Source organism: Miscanthus floridulus, chromosome 10 (assembly GCF_019320115.1).
Source record: "Miscanthus floridulus cultivar M001 chromosome 10, ASM1932011v1, whole genome shotgun sequence".
Taxonomy (NCBI): domain Eukaryota; kingdom Viridiplantae; phylum Streptophyta; class Magnoliopsida; order Poales; family Poaceae; genus Miscanthus; species Miscanthus floridulus.
In genome coordinates, this window is record NC_089589.1 from 77,080,521 (window position 1) to 77,089,996 (window position 9,476).

Here is a 9,476-nt window from a genome sequence, read left to right on the forward strand (position 1 = left end):
AGTACATATCTTAAGTACCAAGGGTATGAGATCAATAGATTCACATTTTACACAAAAAAGCAAGATGGAAAGAGCACATACCAAAATTGTGGTGTTCGTTTTGATGCTCACAACAAAAACGGCAACGTGCAGGCGACATACTATGGTTTCATAGAGGAGATATGAGAGCTGGCCAAGCTCTTTTTCGCTCCTAGTGGGTCCGGCTCAAGGAAATCAACACTGATAGCGAAGGGTTCACTACCGTTGATCTCACTAAGACCGCATACAGAGATGACCCCTTCGTCCTTGCAAGAGATGTTATGCAAGTCTTCTATGCAAGGGACAACTAGACAAAAGAAAGGCTAAAAGTAGTCCTAGATGGGAAAAGGAAGGTTGTCGGTGTCGATGGAGTGATGGACGAAGAAGACTACAGGGGCTATTAGGAAATGCCTCCATTCGGGGTGAACGTACCCCTACCTATCCTTCAAGAGGGTGACAAACATGCTTACGTATGGCTTGATCACAATGAGGCCCTCATTGTTGATGCATGTAAAGATAGTTAGATTATTGTTAACTATGTAATCATTATGCACATAACCGTGAAGGATGTTTGATCCTAATGAAACTCTCATCTCCTGTCTCCTCGTTAATACTCTGCCAACTCAGCAAATATGCCGACGTATCATAGCAATTAATGAGAATAAAAGTTATTTAAAACTACCATTGAGACTGACCTTATTACTATTCAAATACTCGATTAGACACCAGGCATAACATTTCTAAACTTTACTCTCTGAATTTAAACACCAGCTAAATATAAATATAAATATAAATATATATGTCTAGACTTTCGATAGAAGGACATTGGGGCGACCATTCTCTTCCGAGCTACTACTAGTAGTGAGGGATCCACAGCTCATCGGTGCCACTGGTCCCCAACCAGTTTGTAGTCCCTGCTCACAATACTCGAAGGAGCCCAGCCCACAGTCAGCATTGAGCAAAGGTGTAGTAGCTCCATTCCTCCTCCAACCTTCATTGATCATTGATATATGTGCTTCTGGAGATGTGAATGGGAATGCCTGTGGCTTGTGTGTTGACTGTTGAGTGATCCATTTACTTGATGTGTGTACTGTTCCAGTCTCTAGATCGGGCCGAGATGAAGAGGAATGCTAAGAAGGCCATAGAGAAAGAAGGTGCATAGAGAAAATTCATTTAATAATTTATAAAACTGAAACAAAAAATTTGGGCCACCTAGGACTCGAACATAGGTCTCGGGGGCTAAGTTGCGGAGTCTTAACCATTGAGGCAGTCAGAGTAATTCAAAAGGAAGGGAAAAGTTATACTACTTAACCCCTAACTGGTACACCCCCATCACTGTCGGTTTGAGGAATGACCCGGCAGTGATGGTTCCTCATCACTGTTGGTTTATTGTTAGAACCAGCAGTGATGAATAATTTTCCAAAGTAATTTATAAAATTGAAACAAAAAATTTGGGCCACCTAGGACTCGAACACGGATCTTGGGGGCTAAGTTATAAAGTCTTAACCATCGAGGCAGTCGGAGGAATTCAAAAGGAAGGGGAAAGTTATACTACTTAACCCCTAACTGACTACGGTGGCAGCAGGGCCCTTCATTGCCGATTTTGGTTTTAAAACCGACAGTGATAGCTTCTATCACAGTCGGTTGCTCGAACCGACATAGAAGGCTCCATTCACTGTCGGTTTTTAAACTAAAACCGGCAGTGATGTGTAGTGATGTTGGCTACGATGGCAGCAGGGCCCTTCACTGCCGATTTTGGTTTTAAAACCGACAGTGATAGCTTCTATCACAGTTGGTTACTCGAACCGACATAGAAGGCTCCATTCACTGTCGGTTTTTAAACTAAAACCAGCAGTGATGTGTAGTGATGTGTAGATGCTCCTCACATGCCAACAGTGTTCCCACTGACCACAACAGCTGGAACACTGCTCCCACCTACCCCGACAACTTTAGTTTAGAAATAAAAAAATGTACCACGACTGCTAGCCCCTATAAAATGGCCCTTGGCCAGGAGCTACCCTCTCCATGCATGTTGGTTTCCGTCAGGCCTTATCAGCCATGATACAATGTTTTCCTCTGACAACAAACCACATATATTGTTATGTGTCGTAGTCCACCAAAATAGTGCACACAAGAGGTACTAGAAGAATGCTACTGAAGATAGAGCAACACCGAAGATTGGAGATGACACGAGGTTCACAGAGCCATCCACTATGGTGCGCATCTAGAAAAAGGCCATGTACAGACAAGGCGGATTCATCGATGCCACCTTGTCATCTCCAACCGGTATAGCTCGTAGACCACCTCGGTGCTGCTGTTTGACCCTAGTTGGTGCTAGAAGAATGCTACTGAGGAGGTTACATTATAATGTGTTGATACACATTGATTGTAACATTGACCTGTACGCAAATAGGTCTTTGTTATCGTATATGGAATTTTAGTGTACGGTCTTTGTTATTGTATATATAATTTATTTCTAATATTTTTGTTATTTTTTGATGTATTTCATTACTATCTAAATAAATATATTGTTGTTGTTAAAACTTTCCCACTGTACTATATAAATAAATATATCCTTTACATATATGCACCTTCACTGTCGGTTCTACTTACAAACCGACAGTGGTATTAACTTTCACTGTTGGTTCTATTTAAAAACCGGTAGTGATATTAACTTTCACTGTCGGTTCTACTTAAAACCGGCAGTGATGTCCATGCCCCCCTATATAAAACAAACCGCCGGCCACATATATCGATCCCACCCACTCACGAACTCTCACAGTCTCATTTCTCATGTTTCACTCTCACTTCTCAAGAAATTCACTCTCTCTCTACGTGATTTGGTCATGGCTCCTGCATTTTTCAATGGTATTGATATGTTGTCTTCTCCAATATTCTATCTATATTCATTTGATCTATATTTATATTCATGTTTTTTTGCATTCTACATTTATATATATTCTTATTCCTTGCATTGGATCTATATTTAATTATGTTGCCACATTTTACTTGGAAGATTTTTTTGTGCATATATTTTATGTTCATATTTTTTTGGCATTTTCTCGATCATGTGGTATGAACAACGGACCTCCCCCACCACAAGAACCAGATTTCCACCCTGCCGATGAGCCATTCGCTCCTAATGTGGCCATTCCATGGTTCCCTGTTCTAGCTATTGTATGAAATATTTTCCAACATCTTTTGTTTTTTGATGCTAACAAATAAGTGTAATTAGTTTAATATCATTGTTGCATACATATATGTCGCAGACTATATCCCCAATAGATTGGCTACGAACAACACTTAGCTGGTTCTTTATCTCGGACATCGTCGAGAACACGACATCTAATGCAAGTGGTCGGCTATGGATGTGTGAACTCAGTTTTTCCATCCCTTTGAGGGGTGCAAATCATCAGAACCATATCCACGAGATGGGAAGACAGAGCTCGGACGTGATAAGCACCCAATTCAGTGTCGTGCGCACCTATTTAGAGGCACTTCGACGTGTTTGCTATGATGTGACTGATTTCTCGCATTTCAAGGTACTTGCTTTGAATGCTGGTGATATCCCCATCCCGCAAGAAAGCGAATGGTTTGCGAGCTACAACCGTGCGGATGTGGTAAAATGGTCACTTATACCTGAGTCGTGGTTATTTGTTGTTTATTATTGTAATAACATTCTCTAATTTTTTTTCTTTTTCTCCGCTTGCAGATTACGTTCCAGGACCTTACCTATGCTGCATGTGGCTTATGGACCATTCTAGACCAAGCTATGGAGCAACTCAGGTACGATTGGGACTTCTGCAAAGGTAACCTCAGCCAACTCACTGTAGAAGGATGCCAGTACTACATAAGGATTACTAACAGGGACAATGGTCATTCAGTAGGTTACATCTGTGGCCGACCATTCTTTCGGTATTGTGAGGCACGAGAGAGTGCACTCATATGGGCATTGGACTTCATCGATACAAGCGGATACATAATCCGTGACATCAATTACCATATATGGCTACAGAAGCATGTTAGTGTGCGTGGCCCGATCGAACCCAACAGTGATTCCGATAGTAATTAATGTTTATTAGGTAGTTTTCAAGGTCGTAGTTTAATGATTAGGTACATGAAGTGGATTGGGAAAGATGATGACCTGTGGAGGGTTCCTAAAAGTGAGAAGGATTACATATGGGATATCAAGATCCCAGAGTATTTCACTTTCCCAATGGAGTATGACAAGGAGTTAGTCAAGAAAAAAGCAAAAGAAATCATGGGGACATGCTTCAAGAATTTCAAGGGGACATTGTACAAGAATTTTGTCCTCCAAAATAAAGAGCCAGATTTCGATGGTGGACAGTTTAGCAAGCAGAAGGACTTCTGGTAGGATTTCAAGGAATATAGGTTATCTGAGGAGTACTTAGAACTGAGCAGGAAGAATAAGGAGAACTCACAGAAAGCGATGAATCCTCATCATCTCGGCTCTCGTGGCTTACGCCAAAAAGATGCCAGAATTTGAAGCAGAACTTGAAAAAAATGGATCGCCTTGCTGAGGAAGGCGTTCAGGTTGAGACCGCCGATTGGGAGCCAAGATCAGTAATATACTATATGGGGAGGAATGTATGCCATGCAGAGGATGGGAGCTTTAGCTCCACAAATCAACCCATGAGCAAACTCATCTAGAGGATCTCCTAGGTAACTGAGGAGGTGAGGCAAGGCTCTTGCACTTCTAATAGGGAGAAAGATGTGCTCACCCAAGCACTCGGAACCAAGGAGCACCCTGGTCGTACTAGAGGAATCAGTGTTGTTCCTTGGAAACTAGCATTCACCCAAGAATCTAACACTTATCGGAGCCGCTCGAGGGGTAGAGCGGATCAGGAGGTAGAGTATTTGAGGCGACTAAAAGAGATGGAAGAAAGAATGGACGCACGGATTGAGGCGACTGTTGAAGCACGAGTCCAGCAAATTTTGTTGTCCAAGGGGTCAGGAGTACCACAAAACCCTACTCCTACTACCTTTAGCCCACAGTTTAGGGGTCGCAGCAGCTACGGATCGACCCCGCTCGACGAAGAAGATGCGAATATGCCTCATCCGATGGACGACATCACTGAACCCATCAATGTCAAGTTGTACATCCATTAGGAATGGACAAAGGACAAGGTGGCGCTCGGCTAGGCCTGGCCTATGGGAGACGGGACCATTAATGGCCGCCCAATTCCATAGGGGTACGCTCGCGTCACCATTGACAGAATACTTGATAAGAAGTATAACAAGATACACATCGAGTACCCTATAGCGGAAGACAGGCCAAAACTTGGTCATAACAAGGGCTCTCAAGTGGCCTGGCACAAGCGCTTCATTAAGCTTCACCAATTGTCCTCTGATGATGAGGACGACTATGAGTCTTCGCCCACCCATGATGATCACTCACCATCTCCCAACAGAGATCACTCCCCTCCTCATCCCTTGCCATCACCCCTAAGAAGACAAAGGTCTCCTTCTATTCCTCCTCGTTCGACTCCATCTTCATCAGCCCTGAGAAAAGAGAAGACTCCTCCTCCTCCTCCTCCATCTTCATCAGCCCCGGGAAAACAAAATTCTCGTCGTCATCCTCCTCCTCCTCCACCTTAGCCCGAAACAAGATCAAAGGCATCCTCACAGTTGTAGAAAAGGTCCTTGGATTCGGTCTCTAATGCTCCCAAAGTGGACCAACAAAAAAGAAAAAGGTCATTCAGTGGCAGCGTTACAAACTTGATGGAAGGAAAATTTACAGCACACATCTCAAAGGAAGATTGTATTAGTTTCTTCAATCTCTGTGCCTCATTGCCTTTGTTTTTGTTGAAGTCCGAATTCAAAAGGCAAACACAGAATCAGTACGCTATAACAAGAGCTGATGGAATACAATGAAGATTTAAGGAAGATACAGAAGTACGTCGAAGACAACCCCGAATTAACCATGGAAGAGGCCGTGGACATCTATTATCATAGGGACGGCAACACCAGCAATGAAGTATGAAAAGGGCAATCTTTTGGTTCCCGATCATGAGTATAAAAATTTGACAGCATATATGCGCCAGTTGCATGAATATTACATGGCTTAAGCAACAGAGACAGAGGACTTTGGTTTTGAGGTTATTATTCGTTCGCCACAAGTTTTTCATTATCCTGAAGAAGAGAAGTTCGATGTCAAGTGAGAGTGCTTGTTCCAGCTATACCAGAAACGCTCTCTTGATACACAAATGTTGACATTGTGGACTATGTAAGTACCCTACATGCACGATATTACAATTAACGACTCTCTTGGGACACAAATTGTTAACTTTTGAGCATTTGCCATGATTTTATGTAGGTGTATAGCAAAATTTTGCATTCTAAAAAGCCAATGGGATAACATAGGCTTCTTGGACCCCTTGCGAGTCAATGAGAAGACATGTCTAGACCTCCATGGATGTGACGTGGAAGACCTGAAACAGAGATTGATTGTTGTTTTCGACGAATTCAAGATGAAGAACAAAACCCACATACTTCTAGCCTACAACTGCGAGTATGTGTTCTCGGCTTTTAATTTTATGCTTCTTTTTTCCTTAAGATTATTCGATAATTAGGATTCTATGATTGCAGCAACCATTTTATCTTCATTTGTGTTAATCTTGCCAAAAATCTGATCGAGGTGTGGGACTCGAGGAAAAAACCATTTCATCATCTGGATGCACTGGTGGTAGTGCTGAATTAGTAAGCAATCCTAATAACATATTATTTTCTAATCACACATACCGCTTTATAATGTTTCTCCTTTTAATGTTGCTAAGTGTTCGAAGAAGACATATCGGTGGGACGCAGGTCCCATTCAAAGTTGTCGAAATGGAGGGGAAGTACCTAAAACAACCGATGAGAAACAATGAATGCGGGTTTTATGTAATGTGGGCAATGCTTCGCTACATCGGTGGGAAATCGGAAGAAGTCCATAAGTTGGTGTGTATAATCCCCATTTCATTTATGTCTGTTATTCATTCAACAAAATGATTTACTGATTCCTCTTTGGATATCATCTTTTTTGAACGACAACGCACGAAATATAACCACGAAAGGCTATTAGACATGGAGATCATCGCGTTGCAATCGGAGCTGGCAAAATTCATCTTAGCCGAGGTATTGGAAAAAGATGGAGTATTTTCCATTGCACAATCCGTGAAGTTCAAGGACCAATATGGCCTAGAGCGGCTCGCCAGATTATTGTAAGAAGTCCGAGAAGCATTGCACAATCTGTGAAGTCCGAGAATATTTATTTTTTATTTTGAGGGATCGAGATCTTGATAAGAACATTTGAACTGTAACCGTAATATTTGTAATGTTTAATATTGATCGACCTGTTGTGTACGTAGCGTATATAAAGCAAAACCCGATTCCACGAAAAAATATAAATTAAAAATAAATTATAAAACAATAAAATGCGAACATGACATCACTGCCGGTTAGCAGAAAATCGACAGTGTTGTCGTAAACATCACTACTGGTTAGCAACAAATCGGCAGTGATGGCACCGCCGGCTAGAGCCACAAACCGACAGCGTTGGCTTAGCCATCACTGCCGGTTCTTGTCACAAACAGGCAGTGATTCTTACGACAACACTGCCGGTTGAAACATAAACCGACAGTGTTGGTGGAACTGAACTCTACCGGGTGGTCTTATGAATCGGCAGTGTTGGTGGAACTGAACTTTGCCGGTTGTGTAAAGAACCGGCAGTGAAGTTGAAGAAGACTGCCGGTTTGTAGGAACTGACAGTGATAGCTTACCCTCATCACTGCCGGTATGGTTGTGCCGGTTCAAAATCCGGCAGTGATGGGGTATTTTGAACCGACAGTGAAGTGCTATTCTGACGTAGTGAGAGTTACGACAATGCACCGGAAAACAGAAATATAGCCCTGAATTTCCACCAGCACAAAAAATGAACAGAAGGTGCTTTTCTTGCTTTTATTTAGGCATATATATATATATATATATATATATATATATATATATAGAACAGTAGCCAAAAGCGTCAACAACTCAATAGGCAGTAAAAGAAAAAAGATAGATAAATCTACACAGTCGCAAAGGTTGACCAACAAGCGATATAAAAATTTGGACTTGTCATTGTTTATCATGTTATTCCTTTTATGTATGTGTAAAATATTATTCTAAAAATAAAGCATCTAGATTCCGTGCCAAGAACATGTAACATGAATTCCTATCTAATCTAATACGAGCTATGCCCCTTGGTTCTCAATATGAACAATTATTTTCCAAGAAAAAACATGACCAATTGTTAATATTCTTGATGTAACCAATCCTACTATCAAAAAAAAAAATCATTGGTGGCACGGACTATACGCTACGAAGATCACCGACAGTCCGACACCTACTACTACTAGTAGAGACTAGTATATTGCCCGTGCTAACGCTACTGCGACGTCTAAGATAACACATATTAAACATTCATTCATCTAACTTGATAAACAATCTATTATTACAAATTTGAAAAATATGGTAAATCTAAATCAATCTATTATACTTGATCAATGGTTATTGTAGATTGTCAACCTTTTGCTACAACCATCTTCTGGTCACAGCTAGCAGGCCATTCATCTGACAAATTTTGCAGGCCATTGATCTGACCAATTTCATCACGGCCATCTTCTGGTTACGGCTAGCATGTCCCTCAAAAAAGCATCAAAGTCTCTACAAATATCATGAAAGGTAGCAGGCCATTGATCTGACCAATTTCATGAACAATCACTGGTCACGGCTCATATGGCTAAGATGAGGGACAAACTGATTGTCGGCTTCAGGTTTCATGGAATGCAGGTTACAACAATGGAAGTACTATCATAAAAACTGAATCCGCGGTGTCATGATTTTTTTTGAAAGGCATGCAAACAATCATGAAGGAACCTAATAGCAAAAAAAAAACCATGAAGGAACCTAAGGCAGCAAACAAAGGAAATTAGCTAAACATGCAATCATTTAACCCGAGAGAGAACCTTAACAGAAGGCAACAACTTGCTGTTCGTAACCTCTTAGAAACAAGTCTAAGCATCTCCAAAATTTTCAAATATCCAGAACTCAAATAATTACTGTCCAAATAGATCTATGGAAATTTAACCTAAATTGATCTCCAAAATTTTCATATATGCACTCAAATCAACAAAGAAAAGAGACCAACTCACCATGCTTTGCTTCTTAATCACTGGACCAGGGCACCTGTCTCATTCACCAAGACAATCTTCACATCCTTTGCCTCCTTGAAATACAAAACAAGACAAAATTTGTAAAAAAATAAAATAAACAATTGTCCAGGTGAATTTCTATCTATTGGATAGGCTATGAGTGTGTGTTCGTTGAGTGGTCAGCTACTGTTGCTTATTGAAATAGGCATATACTTTCAGTCACATGCATGTCAAATTTTTTTTGGAATATTATGGCTGCTGCTA